Genomic DNA, 17,706 nt, shown 5'->3' with positions numbered 1-17,706 from the left:
TTTCGTATAGACAACTAATAAAAATGACAAACCACTTCATCCTAGAGTGGTAATAGGATTATGCAAATCTATGAATATGACTTAAATGATATGTGTATATAATACATAATATATAACATATAACATATAACACACACACACACACACACACACACACGCTCATACACTCCAGTGGTCTATTAATCAGGGTAACTGCAGCAACAAATAGGCCCAAATTCTCAGTGTGTGGCCCTGGGTAGAGAGGCCACATCATGGGAGCACCTGGGTGGCTCATTCGGATAAGCATCCGACTCTTGATTTCAACTCAGGTCATGATCTCACAGTTTGTGAGATCGAGCCTTGCATCGGGCTCTACACTCACAGCCCTGGGTCTGCTTGGGATCCTCTGTGTCTCTCTCTCTGCCCCTCCCCCACTCACGTGCGCGCGCGCGCGCGCGCGCTCTCTCTCTCTCTCTCTCTCTCTCAAAAATAAATAAATGTTAAAAAGATTTTTTACAAAAGGTCACATCACGATAATGTGGGGACACAGTTGTGATGCCACATGATGCAGTGAAGGAGACAAGACCCTCCAGCCAGCCACATGTGACCCTGACACCACCTGCCCTCCACTTGTCCCCACCCCCCGGGGCTGCAGCTGCTGGTGTTGGCATCATGGACGCATGGGGCTCCTTTAGGCCGATATCCGTCTCCAGCAGCTGAAGGAGCTCAGAAACACTGAGCCAGGAGCAGCCCGGGACCGGTGAGTGTTTGAGAGAAAGACTGGGAGAAGGGGGACGGTCTTGAAATATTTGAAGGGATGGTCACGGAACAGAGGGATTAGGCTAATTTTTCCCTTCCCCAAAGATGGGAATTGTAGGAAAGCATAAAGGACAGTTTTGTACCATTCGAGGTAACCCAAGGAAGGAGTCTTTCCCCAGGGTCTGTGCAGTGACCTGGAGGGACATTCCCGAGAGGACCCAGGCTCTAGGTGAGCTGTTCCAACCCAGGAGCTCGTGATCTGTGGGGCTGCCTGCCTGAGAGCCCTGGAGAAGGCACTATCCCTCCTTGCCTGCTTATGATCTATTCCAGCGTGTCAGAAAATTCTGGTAAAGGGTGACTGGAGTATGTTCACAGTTTCATTTTTGAGCCATTTGAATCAAATTTTACTTTTTGAAGGGTTTGGGGGGAAAAAACTGTATAAAGTGTATTTTAATTTCACATATGTTACAGATCAAAAGATTGGTCGCGGAAAAAAATACCCTAATGATCTGAAATGATCTAATCTTCGTAGCCTTTTTCCGATAGTTCCATGGTCCCAAGCAGAGGCCACGTGTGACCCTTTGAGACGTCTTGAGGATGACGTGCTGTGTTGCCGTGATCACACCAGAGCACAGGTTTTTGTTGTGTTAAAACACACTTTCATGGTTGAGACATGATATGTAACATTTGTTGTCTTTGTCAAAGAAAAAAAGAAGAGAAGGCTCACAGCAGAGAGGCAAGCACACTTTCCAGATCCCCATGATTCATCCACCAAAGACTTTATGAATATGTTTCATTGCATTTATAGCATTTTCAGCTGCAACTGAAAAAGAAATGGAAATGGAAAAAATAATCAAAAGTGATGATGGCCTCCCAAAATAACGTGAACTTGCTAAAAATGAGAGCTGTGTCTATTTCTAAGCTGGGAAGAATTTATATGAAGGTGGCGTTATTTTAAAACATTCCTTATAGCAACATAAAACTTCAAGTTCGACGTTCCCGACGGTGAGTCAGGGTCTATGTGGTTCGCTGGTGTGGTGCCGCTGCATTTCCCAAAGTGTGTTCCCAGGAGGGCCAGCACCACAGGCTGCTCCTCAGCTGGATCTGTGGGTTTTGTGGTCAAAGAGGTTGGGAAAGGCCGCAGACCACTTTCCCGATGTGCAAAGCCATAAATCTCAGTGGCATCGTCAGAGGCTCTGAGGTATCTTATAACACAGATCCTCGACAATATCTCTTGGGACACATTTTGGGAAGCTCTGGGGTAGGATTAAGAGCACTGGGTTGGTTGCCAGGAGGTCTGGTGCTAGTCCCGGTTCTGGTGGGTGGGCCTTGGTCAAGCTTTCCCTCGTTGGGCCTCAGTTTCTCCGGGTGTATCATAGATTAGGGATGCACTGCGTGTGGTAGCCAGAGTTGGCGTTCACGGTTATTCACTCTCCTCTCCCCTGTGAAGGTGTTAGACGCCTCTGCTCCATTGCTTTGGGCTTCTCCGTGGAGTATGCTCTGGCCAACGGAACATGAGTGCATGGACTTAAGCCATGCGTGAGGAAAAGCTCTGTCCAGGAAGCTGTGGGGAAGCTCCCGGCAGCTTTCCTGCTCTTTTCCCTACCTTCCGAGCCAGGACAGGGCTGCTTCTTGAGCCGGTATCCTGGAATGAAAAGATGGTTGGAGCAGGGCCACCGTAGCACAGTGGACCCCATTACATAGTGAGGAAGATGTTTTTGCTGTTGTAGCCCCTGAGAATTCAGAACTGCTTGTTACTGCAGCAGCACTGACTAATACACCCACTCCAGTCCCTTCCAGCTCTGATACTCCAACATTCTTAAATGCACGTGAACCTCACCCCAAGTTGTCTCCTCCAGTCTCTCCAACCTCACCAGCCTCCTGCATGGGGGGGGGGGGACACCCATAATAGTCCTCCCACAAAATCTTCAAGTGGCCCTGTCGCCTCCCTAGATACTGAAGATCAACAGCCTAGGGTGGAGACACAGCAAGAACTTAAGCCTACTCACTTTAGGATTTTGATGGGTTTGGGCATTTCCTATGAGCATCTGAGCCATGAGTCTAGTGGTCTGGACGCCTGAGAAGCCCCCTAGGAGAGAACCCATCCAAAGATAAGAGCCAGAAGACTTTTCAGTCCAGCCTAGAATAATAAATAGTGCCCTAGAGTGAGGGTTCTGGAATCTTCCAGCCTTGCCTATGTTCTGCTATAAGAACAGGGACCGCAGGATCCAGAGAAGTGCTGAGCTTGGGCTGTATGTGACTGTGTGACAGACCCGGGGATGACTTTGCCACTCCCCATTCCTCCATCAGCTCGGAGACTTGCAGTACCAGAGATGGGAGTTCGGTCCTCAGCATGGGACACTGGGCTGTTGACATCTCATAAGATGGGCATAGGGAAGGTGAGAAGAAGGTGGAAGAAGCTTCAGCGTGGCCTGAAAGTCCATGTCATGCTCCCCAGGTGTAGCGTCTAGGGGGGCACCACGACGAGGCTTGGGGGTGGTCACAGACAAAAGCCAAGAATGCAGAGTGTGTCGTTACGGGGATGTGGATGTTTTACCCTCAGTATGTGTGGCCCAGCATAACATGCATGGTGACGGTGGCATTTTAAAACCTGCCATATAAATATGTCCTGATGAAATACTTTGGGAGACATGGAGATGTGAGGATATTTGGGAAATGCTCATTGCAGGGTTGTTTATATATCACGACCCTGAAAACAACCTGCATGCCCGTCAAAGGGGGATCGTTCAGTTGGGGTCCATTCATTGATGGAACACTCTACAAACTTAAAAAAAAAAAAAGGATAAGCTGCTTGGGAAGGGTGTTGCCATGGAAACATAGATCTGAGAGATGACGCATTGTGACAAAGGCAGGTACACAATGTTATGTGTCACATGGATTCTTTTATAGTGATTCTTACAGAGTGGGGAGAAGAATTACTGAGGCTCTTCTTTTTATGTTTTTGGACATTGTATAATGAACGCACACGTCCTTAAAACAAAACAATATAGATATTTCCATTCTGAAAAAAAAGGGGGGCCTTTTATCCAAAGAGATGCCTGCAGTTGCCTGTGAGTGATGCCTTGCTAGCCTCGTGTTATGATGAGGAGGTCATCCTGCCTGATTTCTCCAGTTGATATTGGGGTGAAAACCATGCAGAGCAAAGTTGCTTTCGGATTCATGTTAACTTATGCATAAATCTTTCCAGCAGGAAACTTCCCAGCTTGACCCAAACATAACCGATGTCCGTGGCATGTTACTGAAACGTTAGGGGCTGTACTGCAGTCACATAAGAGTGGGTTTGAATCCTATAATCATGAGCTCCTAGCTGTGAGCTGGACCTGTGCTGGGCCTCAGTGTCCTTGGATGACAAAGATTGGGTTCCAAGAACTCCATGAGATGATGTATCTTAAGAGCTTGGCACTGTGGGGGTGCCTGGCTGGCTCAGTGGAGAGAGCATGTGACTCTTGATCTCAGGGTTGTGAGTTCAAGCCCCATGGTGGGCCTGGAGCTTACTTAAAAAAAAAAAACAAACCAAAAAGCTTGGCGCCCTGCTTACACAGCAGACAAACGCAAGGAATGGAGTGTTTCCACATCTTTTTTCCTTTTCTGTGCCTCTCCTGCCTGCTCTTTGTTCCCCTTTAGTATATGTTGCCCTTCTGTCTCATTTCTGTTCCGATGCTATCAGCCCACTGTCTTCCGTAAGTACTTTATGTCCAGATGGACTATGATCCTTCCCTTTCCTGCCATGGAAGCCAAGAGAACAAATGGCCTGGGTTTTACTGATCTATGTCTGTGCCATCCAGGATGGTAGGCACCAGCTACATGAAATGTGGAATCTGAGCACTTACAATGTGGCTAAGTGCAAGCTGAGATATGCTGTAGCTGTAAAATCCATACGGATTTCAAGGACTTCGTAGGAAAAAGGGTTACGAAAATGTCTCATAAATAATTTTTATGATGATTATGTGTTGAAATGAAATGTGTGTTGGATGCTGTATAGAATAGGTTACCAAAATCAATTTCACCTGTTTCTTTTTATCTTTCTAATGTGGCTTTTTAAAATGACATCTGTGGTGTATATTCAGTTCCTACTGAGCTGGGCTAATCTAGATCTATGACACTCATTTGTTTCTCCCAACACACCTCTCCCCTACTTCTTTCTTTCTGTACAAACTTCCACACACCCAGTGCCGGTCGTGGGGGACACTGGGTCTGCACATGGAGGATTCTCCCTGCCTCTTGGGGCCTCGAGCTCTGACAGCCTCAGAAATCTCACAGGTGTGCACATAAGCGTTGCCTAAATAGATGTGTTGTTCTTAGTACACTTGATTCTCCCCAGCCCGAAGATGCAAGGTGGGTCTGAGGAAGGAAAGCAGAAGTGAATCGTTAACTTATGGAAAAGATGAATCATGCAGCCATAGTGGAAAACAGCATTGAGGTTCCTCAAAAAATCCAAAACAGACCTACCATATGATTCAGCAATTCGACCTCTGGGTATTCATCCAAAGAAAATAAAAACACTGACTCAAAACGATACGGCACCCCCATATTAATTGCAGCCTTCTTTACAATAGCCAAGATACAGAAGCAACCTAAGTGTCCATGGATGGATGAATGGATAAAGAAGGTGTGGCATATACATTCAATGGAATATTACTCAGCCATCAAAAAGAAATGAAATGTTGCCATTTCCAACAACGTGGATGGAGCTAGAGTGTACTATGCTAAGTGAAATAAGTCAGGCAGAGAAGGACAGATACCTTATGGTCTTGCTTATATGTGGAATCTAAAGAACAAAACAAAACAAAACAAAACACCCTGCCAAGCTCATAGATACAGAGAACAAACTGGTGGTTGCCAGAGGTGGGGGTGGAGAGTGGGAAAAATGAATGTCAAAAGACACAAATTTGCAGTTATAAAATAAACAAGCCATAGGATGTAATTTACAGCATAGTGACCAGAGCTAATAATCCTGTATGGCATATTTGAAAGTTGCTAAGAGTAAATCTCAAAAGTTCTCATCGCAAGAAACAATTTCGTTAACCATGTATGGTGATGGGTGTTGGCTAGACTTGCCGTGATCAGTTAGCATTATATGCAAATAGTGAAAATCATCATGTTGCACATCCGGAACTAATACAATGGTATATGTCAATTATACTTTAATAAAATGTTTTTTAAAGGAAAGATGAATCACAAGCTTCCTTGCAAATGTAAATGTCCCTGAGACATTGACAATACCATCCGGCCAAGCTTTGGTGACTTCCAGGGGGAAGGTCATCCTAACCTTGTATGTGAGCCTTCTGTCCGTCTTTTGCTAACAAAAATAAGCTCCCAAGAGTAGGATGTGCACCTTAATCAGTTCCTGTGCTCCCGTGAGCCAACTGTGGGTAATGGGGGAAAGAAACATTTCACAGGGTTGAACCCTATGTCGGACTGGGGCTGGGAGGCCTGGTCTGAACCCTGGCTTTGCCCCGATGACCTGCACAAACCTGTGCAGTGACTACGCTTTCTTATTTTCTGTATTCCGATGGTCTGGCATTTGGGGCCTTGAACCTGGAGAAACAGCCCCTTCCGGGGGTAGCTAGATCCTAGAGGCAGCGTGCCCCTGCAAGCGTGCCTTTGATCACAAACCAACCAATCGAGAGCCCACACCTCAACCACATCCTAAGTTGGAGTCTCAGATGCTACGCCAATCCTCCCCCTGCCCTATGTCACCACGCGGCCAGGTACCAGACTCCAAGGGACAGTTCTATAGCTCAGAGCCTGCCATAATTATTGAAACTCGCTAATCCTAAACCGTTTATTCGGCCTTGCCTTCCCTTCCCACGAAAACCCCAGTAAAGGCTGTCAGCCATGCTTTCCCCTTTCCTGCCCTCTGCCTCCCGACAGACCCTGTGCTTCCCCGTGTGGCCCTGCCTGGCCTTCTGTGCCTCCTCCCCTCACGACAACTACTTCTGTGTTCGTGTGCCTTTACCACACATGATTAAAACAAATCCCAGGCTCATCCTTAGAGCATCCTGTCTTCTCTGAGTCTTGGCTTCCTCATCTGGAAAATGGGAGTGATGGTGTCCCCTCCACAGGGAGATCCTGTGTGTGAAAGTCACTTAGCACAGTGCCCTGCCCCACAAAGCTCAAAACATGGGGAGTGACTTTTGCTTTTCAAAGTTTTTAAATTTATTTTGAGAGAGAGAGAGAGAGAGAGGAAGAGAAAGAGGGAGACAGAATCCCAAGCAGGCTCCAGGCTCTGCACTGACAGATGTGGGATCGAACTCACAAACCACAAGATCATAATCTGAACCAAAATCTAGAGTCAGATGCGTAACCAACTGAGTCACCGAGAGTGACTTTAAAAGAAGGTACCCGCCACCCACCCCCCCCCCCGTGATTTTATTCTCTTTCTCTACTTTGTTGCATAATTTACTATGAGGTCTCTTTCCAGACAAACAAAAATAAATAAAAATAAAAGCAAAAGCCCCCAACCTCAGAGTTTGTACACACACACAGCGGTGAGCAGTATATCCTGTCCAACACGTCACAGCTGACTGGGAGCATGTAACCCAGATGACTTGGTGGGTTAACTCTCCCAACTTGTACCCGCACACAAGGAAGACAGTGGAAGCAAGTGTCTACACTGGAGTCTCCACACAGATGGATGCATTTCTCCTCTCCTTCCTCCAGAATCTGCCCATTGATGAGGGCTGTTTGGGAGGGGACATGGGAAGGGACATGGCAGGCATTTCAGGAAATGACAATGATCAGTCAAAAGGAGCTGACCTCATGGCCACAAACTGCCACTGGATCCCACCAAAGCCTGACCTGGCCAGGGAATATGAAAAATCAGTTCTGCTCTACAGAGACAGCCAAAAGCTCATTTATAAACTAGAAATAAAAGAGTGACATTTGAATATTTTAATAAATCACAGAAATGTGGGATTTCAAGTGGCCAACGGAAAGGAAAAAAAACTAGAAAGCGCTGTGCCTCCATGATGAGGGAAATAAAATGAAATAATAAATGGAAGGTGTCCTGGGGGTGACCAGAGCAGAAGGCCCTCCATGCCACAGGCAGGGGTGTTCCATCAGAGTGGATTCGAATCTTGTGACTGTCCAGCTTTGCCCACACAAGACATTTCTTCTGCATAATTTATATGATGACATCAAAGTTCCTGGTTAGGAAGGAACGAAAACACTATATATTAGCTGTAAGTTACAAGGTCAAAGGAAATTTTTGGACAGATACTCAACTGTATTCACTTACGAGAAACGTCTGTTTGTTGTAAAATACGGTAATCACCTTGTAATGAAAAAGAGGATTTCAAAACTTTTTTTTCCCCCATTTACAGCAGAATGTCTTTAACCAAATAAGAAGTTGAATCAGATTTTCATGATCATATATTTCAGTCAGCTGCCTTAAGCCCTTTCTGGATCAAGGCAGGGTACAATAAATAATATACATTTTAAAGTTAGATCTGGAAAATGTCACAGTGAGCCTGCTAGTTACAGCCTGGACCACATAGATGTTCAAGAGAGGCGCCTGAGTGGCTCCATTGGCTAAGTGTCTGATTTCGGCTCAGGTCATGGTCTCGTGGTTCATGAGCTCGAGCCCCAAGTCGGGCTGTGTGCTGACAGCTCAGAGCCTGGAGCTTGCTTCGGATTCTGTGTCTCTGTCTCTCTCTGACCCTCCCCTGCTTGCACTCTGTCTCTCTCTCTCTCTCTCTTTCTCAAAAATAAACATTAAAAAAAAATTTAAAAACAAAAAGAGAGAACCTAACAATAGTTGTGTCCATGAGGCAGGCAAAGAGTGGTTGGCAAATTTTTCAAAAAGGAAAAAACAGGGAGGCTCCTGGGGAGGTCAGTTGGTTAAGGGTTCGACTCTTGCTTTCGGCTCAGGTCATGATCTCACGGTTCATGAGTTCAAGTCCTGCATCAGGCTCTGTGCTGATGAAGCAGAGCCTGCTTCAGATCCTGTCTCCCTCCCTCGCTGCCCCTCCCTCCCTCATGCTCTAAATAAGTAAGTAAGTAAACAAACAGACATTTGAAAAAAGAAAAGGAAAAAGCAGGGTTAAGACTTCCACCAATCCGTTTGCTCTGTCTTTCCAGAGCTCAGTTTCTAACTCCCTGGCTTCTGCTTAAACTAGACGGGCCCCCAAATAGAATGTTGCAAGTGGGGCAGCCCTCAGGGCTTATGAGGTCAGATTGGTCAAACCCATTCTGTGGCCCTCTGTGCAATGTTGTCTCAGGCAAGTAAGGAAAAATCTCTGACCTGCTGGGCTGTAGGGGTAGAATTCCGTTGGGAAGTCACAAAACTACCTAATTTCATTCGCGTCACTCCAATGATAGGGTTAGAATACGACAGGGAGGGCCATCCATAGAGGAAAGAGCTGGAGAACTGGGTTAGACACAGGGCAGAATGTAGAAGGAAATAATAATATGTGTTTTCAGCCATGGCCTAGATTGGGAAGACCCATCCATGGATAAGGGATTATAAACCAAGATCAATGGTGCAAAGGGACCGTTTCGTCCTGATCAATTTATGGCACCCGTAAGGAAACAATGGGAGTAGCGCCTGGAATTTTGCGCTGATAGAATCCAGTGAATTTTCATCTGCTTAACCCATGCTTTCCTGCCAAAGTGCTATACCCTATGCCGATCCAACAAAAACACATTTGAGAACACACCGGCACCTCTTAAACCAATGAAGGAGACAAGAAAGTTGGAACATTAAGGCTTAAAATAAATGTTGGTCTGTGGAACCATTAATAAAAAATGGACTGCATTTGGCGTGGGTTTGTCCCACTGTCTTATTCCGAGTTGAAAACACTAATAAAAAAAAAATAATGTAGTCCTGAATGTAAAAACCATATTACCCCAGTCCTAAAGATTTCTCCTGTCAGGCAACCCCAGGGAGTTGTCAAAAATAAATAAAAGCTAAGCTAAAGAGAAAGTTATTGAGAAGGTGGGATATGGTAAGAGCTTTATATGTGGCATTCAGGAATGCTGGGTTGACAGACATAGCTAATTCTGGAAGAATAACTTCCTATTTGAATAACAAGTAAAAGGTGTTTAAAGAGAGAAAGGTTATATTTTACTTCAGCAAGTCCAGCTTTGGGTGAGTGTTACATAAATATTGATTAAAAGCACTGTGTTTGTTTCCTTCACTTTGACGGATAGAAGGAATGGAAGGTCGTCAGCGTCTTTCCTCCTTGGCTGATGTCTTACAGAGATCAGATCTGCCAAGGCTCCGCTCCTATATTCAGGGGAAACCAAGAGTGTAGATTTTATATAATCTTAATTCAAAAAGTGTGTGTGTGTGGGGGGGGGTTGGTGGGGAGAGTGCTTGTTAGCTTGGTATTTGGTCTGGCTTGCAGTTTGCAGTGTTGTTTTTCTTTTTTCAAACCTTTCTACACTGTAGAGTTTTTTGAAACTGCTAATGACATCAAACACTAAAGCACTCGAGGCACCATTTTTTTTTTTCTGCTACCGCGTGAGGAACGTCCACGGACAGTCCATTTCTGCTTGCAGCATCCATCCATTTCTCGTGCGAAATTAAGTAATTTTCTACTTGTACGAGAAAGTTTATCCACACAGTTCTCTTGGTTTTGACCCATCGCAGCGAAGGCACTGTACGTCAGCAGATCCAGATTTAAAAGATTTTTAAAGCATTCAAACAAAAAATAACAGTACTAAAAAGGAGTCACATATCGTAGTTGGACAGCAACAACAACAGCCACATGAAAGGTAACACAGTGTTTCTGGCACGATGGCCCAGCCTGTGTCCGTTTCAGGGACATCCCACTAAGACACGGATAAGAGCTGGAGGTGAAGAAAGCAAGTCCTCCTCCCAGGTGAGAGTCTATTCTTTCTGATTTTCAGAGGGAGGTCCTTGCAAATCTCCTCTGCTGTCCTTGTTTTGTAAAAGACTTGACTCGGTTTGCAACGTTTTTAATGGTGACCGTCAGCATGGTGGCGTTTACTAGACCCAGAGCGGGATGCCTTTCTTTGGGCCAGATCGTATAAGATGAGTCATCTCCCCGGAGGTTGAGCCCTGAAGAAACGGTTGACAGGACTATTCCCGCGGTTTCCCAAAGGGCCGTTTACCAGCCAGAGATGGTTTGCGCAAAACCCAACAGAGAGGTCAGGCCGGACGGTCGGAAGGACGCCCAACCCAGAAAATTAGTTATGCTCAGAGATCACGTGCTCGAACCTTCTAACTACCCTTTTGGTTCCTGCTCGGTTGGGAAGGCACACTAGTGCCCGCCTGTCAGTCTTTTAATTCTGATACTGGTGATAGTAGCGATAATACTGCAATGGAAGTAATTGTACTTTACTGTACCAGTTATCCATCGCTGTGTAACAAAGTACCTCAATGCTACGCAGCCTAAAACAATCATCATTTTATTACAGTGCCCAGTTTGGTGAGTCACAAGTTCAGATAGGGCTTGGCTGGGCAACTTCTGTTGTACATGGTGTTCTTGGATGGAGGTCCTGGGTGGCACTCACCTAGCCAGTGGGCTAGTCTGGAGGGGCTATGATGTCTGGCACCTTGGCAGGGATAGCTAGACTATAGACTGGAGCACCCCAACATGGTGTGTCTCTGGGTGGCCGACCTTGCAGATAACTCAGGGCTCCAAGAGCAAGTGCTCCCTGTGAGTGAGGAAGAAGGTCATGACCTTTTATGACTCAGCCTCAGAAGTCACACTCACTCCGGATCCTGGTGGTCGAGGCAGTCGGAGAGCTCACCCAGATTCAAGCAGAGGAAGCTCCTTTCCCCCTTACCCCACCCCAACAAAGGGAGGAGTGGAAAAAAGTACAGCCCTGTTTTAAAATGGCCACAAATATACATGCACCCAATGTTTATTGCAGCATTATTCCAAGTTCTGGAAGCAGCCCAAGAGTCCATTGACAGATAGATGGATGAAGAAGATGTGAGATATATATATATATACACACACACACACACACACACACACACACACCAGAAGATGTGGTAAGATTTCAAATGGCAAGATTTCATTCTTTTTCATTTTTTCATGGCTGGACAATATTCCATTATATATATGTGTGTGTGTATGTGTATATATATGGAAGGTGTGATATATATATATATGATGTGGTATATATATAGAGAGAAGATGTGATATATATATATATATATATATATATATGATGTGTGTGTGTATATGATGTGATATATGTATATATATATGATGTGATATATATAAAAAAATGTGAGATATATATATATATATATATATATATATACACACACACACAATGGAATATTGTTCAGCCATAAAGAAAGAATGAAATCCTGCCATTTACAATGACATGGGGGGAGCTAGTGAGTATAATGCCAAGTGAAATAAGCCAGTCAGAGAAAGACAAATACCATACGATCTCACTCTCATGCAAAATTTAACAAACAAGACAAACGAGCAAAGGAAACAAAAAGAGAGAGACAAGCCAAGAAACAGAGTCTTAACTCTAGAGAACAGACTGATGGTTAGCAGGGGAGGGCGGCAGGTGGTGAGGAAAAGAGGGGATGGGGGTTAAAAAAAAACAGGCTCGGAATCACTGGCTGGTGCACAATAAAAATAATAGTAGTTTACATTTTTAGAGCATTGACTTCGGGCAACAAGATGGTCCGAAGGCTTTATTCCTAATTCTCGCAGTTGTAGGAGGCAGGCATCCTCACTGACCCTGCTGGCGCAGAGAAGGGACTTGTCATTTTCTCTCAGCTCCACACACAGCTTCCATGTGCCGAAGCCAAGATAAGAACAGGGGGTCGGAACCAGTCTCTGGCCCTGGGCCGCAGGGCAGTGCTGGGTCGGCGTGGAGAGTTAAGTACGTCTGTTTTTCTCATTTGAAAAAGAAGATGGGGCACCTGGGTGGCTTAGGCGGGTGAGTGCCTGATTTTAGCTCAGGTCATGATGTCACACAGTTCATGGGTTCAAGCCTCAAGTCGGGCTTTGCGCTGACAGCACGGAGCCTGCTTTGGATTCTCTGTCTCCCTCCCTCGCTCTCTCTGTCCCTCCCGAACACCCCCCCCCCCACTCTCTCTCTCTCTCCTAAAGATAAATAAATAAAACATTTTTAAAAAATGAAAAAAGAGATAAAATTAGATGCTGAGAATGGTTAGTGGGGTGGTCACCGAATGTTGCAAAGGTTTGGAATGATTACTGAAGCGATAAACAAACAAATAAAGTTACTACAAGCAGCAAAAGCTCACAATTGCTGAGTACGTCCTATGTGCCAGGAAAGCTCTTTGTATTCATCTCTGTTTGAGAGGTTTCCATGCAAACTTTATTTGTATTAAGTTATTTAACTTTCACAACCACCTTATGAAATAAGTATGATAACCTCCATCTCACTGATGAAAACACTGAGGACTGAGAAGTTAATGCATACGCCAAGGTCAGACATCTAATAAGCCATAGTGGGAGGATGTGTACTCTTAGAAGATTGTTTTGAAGTTCATATAAGAGAGTGTGTGAAAGCCCTTCTTACAAGTATAACTTCGGGGGGTGCCTGGGTGGCTCAGTCGGTTAAGCGTCTGACTTTGGCTCAGGTCATGATCTCACGGTTCATGAGTCCGAGCCCCGTGTTGGGCTCTGTGCCGACAGCTCGGAGCCTGGAGCCTGCTTCGGATTCTGTGTCTCCCTCTCTCTCTGCCCCTCCCCTGCTTGCACCCTGTCTCTCAAAAAATGAATAAATGTTAAAAAAATTTTTTTTTTTTTTAATGGAGACCACTGTCTTCCTTGGGGTTCCAGGGAAACGTTGCAGGGCTGACCTCCCTGTGGGACCATTCCTCCGGGGCAGGCAGATGGCCCAGCTGTACTGCCCTGGGGAAGAGGCCTGACAGGGAGAGACATGGGGGTTTCACAGGCCCACAAAGTGTGTTTGCGCTGTGACCCATGTGACAAATCCCCCCGCTACTACACGAGTTGACAGTAAAGTCTACGTTATTTGCTGAGCCTTTCCTGGCTGCCACACATATAATTTCAACTTCCCAGCCTTATATTTTTCCCTTAGCACATACCGTTCTTTCTCTTTTGAGACTGTCTCCTTCAGCAGAATGTAAGCTCCATGAGAACAGATATTTTGATCTTTTGCTTTATCCCCGGCTCCTGGAAGAACACCCAGAATGTAGAAAGGCCTCGGTAATTAGATGGACTGTTTCGACGTTCCCTGAATTGCTCCCAACCACAGAGGCCCTGTGCGGGTGGCCCATAGTCCCAATGACTCAATGGCCATAGGAAGGACTCAGTAGTTCGACGAATGAGAACTTTAATATAAGGGGATTTCTTATGGTGGTTGGGGTTCAAGGAGAGTCCCATCTCAAATTTTAAAGCAATTGAGGACACAGGAGGTAAGACAGGAGAGAGAGGAGAGCAGAGGACTTGGCAATGGCTGTAATGGTCAGGGTTGGGCAGGATGTGAGCAGCACTGAGCTTCCAGAATCAGACCAAGGCCTTGCTACAAAATTGCAGCCTCTGGACCCGAGGCATCAGTGTCCCTGAGTAGTGCCCCAGCCTCAGGGGATGTATGTGCATGAAAGTCCTAGCAGCTCTCGGTGAAGGTGTCCGGATGCAGGTTCTCCAGAGGAAGAGAGGGCGGGAGCCATCTGCTCCGGGAAGTCTTTCCCCTGAGGCGGGGAGTGCGGGTTGGGCCAGAGCTCAGGCCCGAGGAGGAGGGAGGCTTGCTGTGGGGGCTACTGCGTGGGAGGAAGCAATGAAACCCTTTGGGCTGCGGGCTGCGGGTGGAGGAGACCACACCAGGGCCCTAGGACATAGTTACCTAACCCGGCCCCTCTCTGGTGCCCTTCGTGCCTCCCTCCGATGCCCTCCAGGCACCCCCAGCATAAACCACCCACCTCCACCTCCCAGCCCCCCACACAGAGCAGGGAGATGGCCCATCCCTGCGAAGTGGGGTCCTCCTTCCCTTTATTCTTCCTCTTCTGCCTCTCTCTTCTCCCCATCTCCTAGCAAATTCCGTCCACCCTGGAGGTCTCCACTTCCTAGTCTCCTCCTCCCTGGCTGCTTAGCTTCCCTGTTACACGGGCCCCAGAATTCCGACTCTTGCACCTGCTCATCACACCTGACCTTACGAGTCCAGTGCAGACGCCTCTTCACTTGGTTGGAGGCTTCGGGAGAGAAGAGGCTGTTCCCAGCACCCAGGCCAGTAGGGTTCGACACATATTTGTTCAATAAGTGAATATTTGAATGAATGAATGAATGAATGAATGGTCTTTAAGACTCTGCTCTGTTGGTTAATTAGAAAATTGCATTTTTTCATGAACACTCTGGCAGATGTTCCATCCTGGGGAATAAAACCCCCAACTCTGTTCAAGTGTTGGGCAAGCCCAGGGGAGGCCTTCCTCTCCAGCCCCAAGGCGGGAATCATGACAGCAGATCCCTGGCCTCTTTCTAGGCACTGGCCCAGTGTTGAGCATGTGTCCTAGGTCTGGTCCAAAAGATGTAAGTGGGAATTGCTCCTGGAGGAGATATCCTTCCCTAATAACAGGGGGCCAGAGGGTGACCAACTTGTCTGGATCTGCCTGAGGCATCCAAGGGAGGCCTCCCACCCTTCAGTCCTGGACAAAGGGGGCTGGTTGGTCACTGCAGGCATTGATCACCGTTTCTTTCCCTTCAGAGATGCTGTCATATCTGCAGCTGGATCATCTTATGACCGTGAGATGACGAGTTTAAGGGTGAAAATCTAACTTGTCAGAAATACCTAAGCAGAGAAAGAGTCCTCTGTGACCTCACTGAGCCACACCAGCACAACAGGAACTTTCAACTTCTCATTTCTTACCACGTGCCCTCATTGATCATCTTGACATCGTAAGCCCGTCTTCGATGGGTTTGCCCGTTACTTGCAGCTGAAAGCAATCCTCACTGATACAATCAATAAGCCGTAGGGGGAAAACGCTGGCAAAAACGAGACCAGTTGGGTATAAGTAATACAGGGGGCGGGAGCTTGGGGTGCCCCAATTTCTACAAACACATCGGCCGACAACGGGAGACATTTGGATCCGGGTCTCAGGCTGGAAGCCGCTCAGGCATCTTGCTGTCACAGGCGCCTGCCACACGCCCCATCTGTTCAAATATTGTCAAACAGAGAAATCCTGTGTTGAAAAACTCTGGCACAATGAAACTACACGTCCTACCTGCTGCAACAGGCAGAACCATTCTTTGAGAATTTCCACCAAACAAATAAGCCTTCACATTTCATTGGGAAAACCGAGTATTCAGCGCACATAAAAACTGAGTCACCTGCATTATTTTGTCCCGTTGATGGGCACGTTTCTCAGGCGTTGAGAAAAATCCTCTGCCCTTCCCCGTCCGTTTAGAAACAAAAGTGCTCTCTTTATGTGTCTCTCATCACCCTTTCCTCCGGAGCCCTCAGGAGAGCTGCTTGATGGAGTGCTCTGAATTTCAGGGCCCGAGGGGGGGCTCCCAGAAACACGGGGACCTCCGGCATTCCCCCTCGCGTTCATCTACTGGGGGTGCCACACGCCCTTTGCCTCGTCTCCCGGTTAGAAGCCTCCTCTAGTCCTTCATTCCTCGGTTTCTCTGGGATGGTGCTGGTGGCTTCTTTCCCTCGGAAGGTTAAAGGGCAGATGTCAACTCACGGTTGGAATCAAAAGAGACAGATCATCTAGAGGATGCACTTTGTGATACGTTTCCTAAATGGAGCACAGCAGCCTAGCGGTGTGGTCACCCTCGGTGCTACGGATGCTCGGGGCTGGCTAGTTCTCTGTTGCAGGGGTGGTGGCGGGGGGGGGGGGCGGTCAAGCCTGTGCACTGTAGGATGTTATCAGCAACCCTGGCTTCTACCCACTCGGTGCCGGCAACACCCCTCTCCCCAGTCGTGACAATCAAAAGTGTTTCCAGATTGCCAAACATCCCCTGGTGGAGGCAGGGGCTTTGCTAAATCACCCCTGGTTGAGAACTACAGATTTAGGGGAACACAGGTGTTATGACACAGAAGTTACAAGGTTCCGTGAGGCTCAGCAACTCATCCTAGGGGTGGGGAACGGACATTTGGGAGACCTCGACAGTCCCAGCAGCGATGGTCATGGCCGGGATGCCCAATCAGCTCCATTTCCGGTGACTTCCGGGGGAAAGTGGGAAAAAGGAGAGGTCACTTTGGAAGTCCTTCTTTGTGTTCGATGAAGACGTCACCGTAAGTCCTGGCCCATAGAGTGTGTACCTGACCTTCAGCTCCCGTCTGTGTGATTGTTGACACAAGGGAACTGGACACCGGGGAGGCTCCTGTTGGCTGAAGCCTGAAGCCTCTGTTAGTCTCCACGATATCGGAGTCACAAGTTGGGGGGGGGGGTCCCTGCAGTTAGGGAGGAAGACCTGGGAGGGAGAACATGGCAAACCTGTCTCTGCTCTTTAAAGGGAGGGGATTCCAGTGGCTAAACGCCATCGGAACTTTCCTGTGGCCCCGTTATTCTATCGACCAACAGGCGTGTGTGTTGACTTCTGTGTGTCACTGATGTCACTCTAGTGTTGGGGCCTAGACCACACCAGGTTGCCCCCGGGAGTTCACAGGCCAGCTGGGGAGCCAGGATACATAGAGAGGAGGGGCCACCATGAACTACAGACCCATGAGGGACAGAGGGCCAGCGCTGGGAGTTTGCAGGGGAGGGTTTGGCGAAGCTGGAGGGGGCTGGGCAAGGATCCCCAGAAGAGGTGACAGCGGAGGTGAGCCCCACAGGCTTCACAGAGCTGGCAAGAGCATGAACAGACTGAGGGTAGGGGGAAGGCTGGGGCAGGTGAGACACACGGGCCTCCGCAAAGGGGCCAACATAGCGAATCACGATATCCTTCCCGGATAGAGTGGCTGAGCCTGGACAGAGCAAGTTGTTGGTCTGTCTGGGGGGCCGGAAGGAGATGAGGTAGACAAGGAGGGCAGGAGCAGCGTTGGGGAGCCTTGAGTGCCAAGCCAAGGAGG

Source organism: Neofelis nebulosa, chromosome 5 (assembly GCF_028018385.1).
Source record: "Neofelis nebulosa isolate mNeoNeb1 chromosome 5, mNeoNeb1.pri, whole genome shotgun sequence".
Taxonomy (NCBI): domain Eukaryota; kingdom Metazoa; phylum Chordata; class Mammalia; order Carnivora; family Felidae; genus Neofelis; species Neofelis nebulosa.
This window is presented reverse-complemented; position numbering follows the sequence as displayed.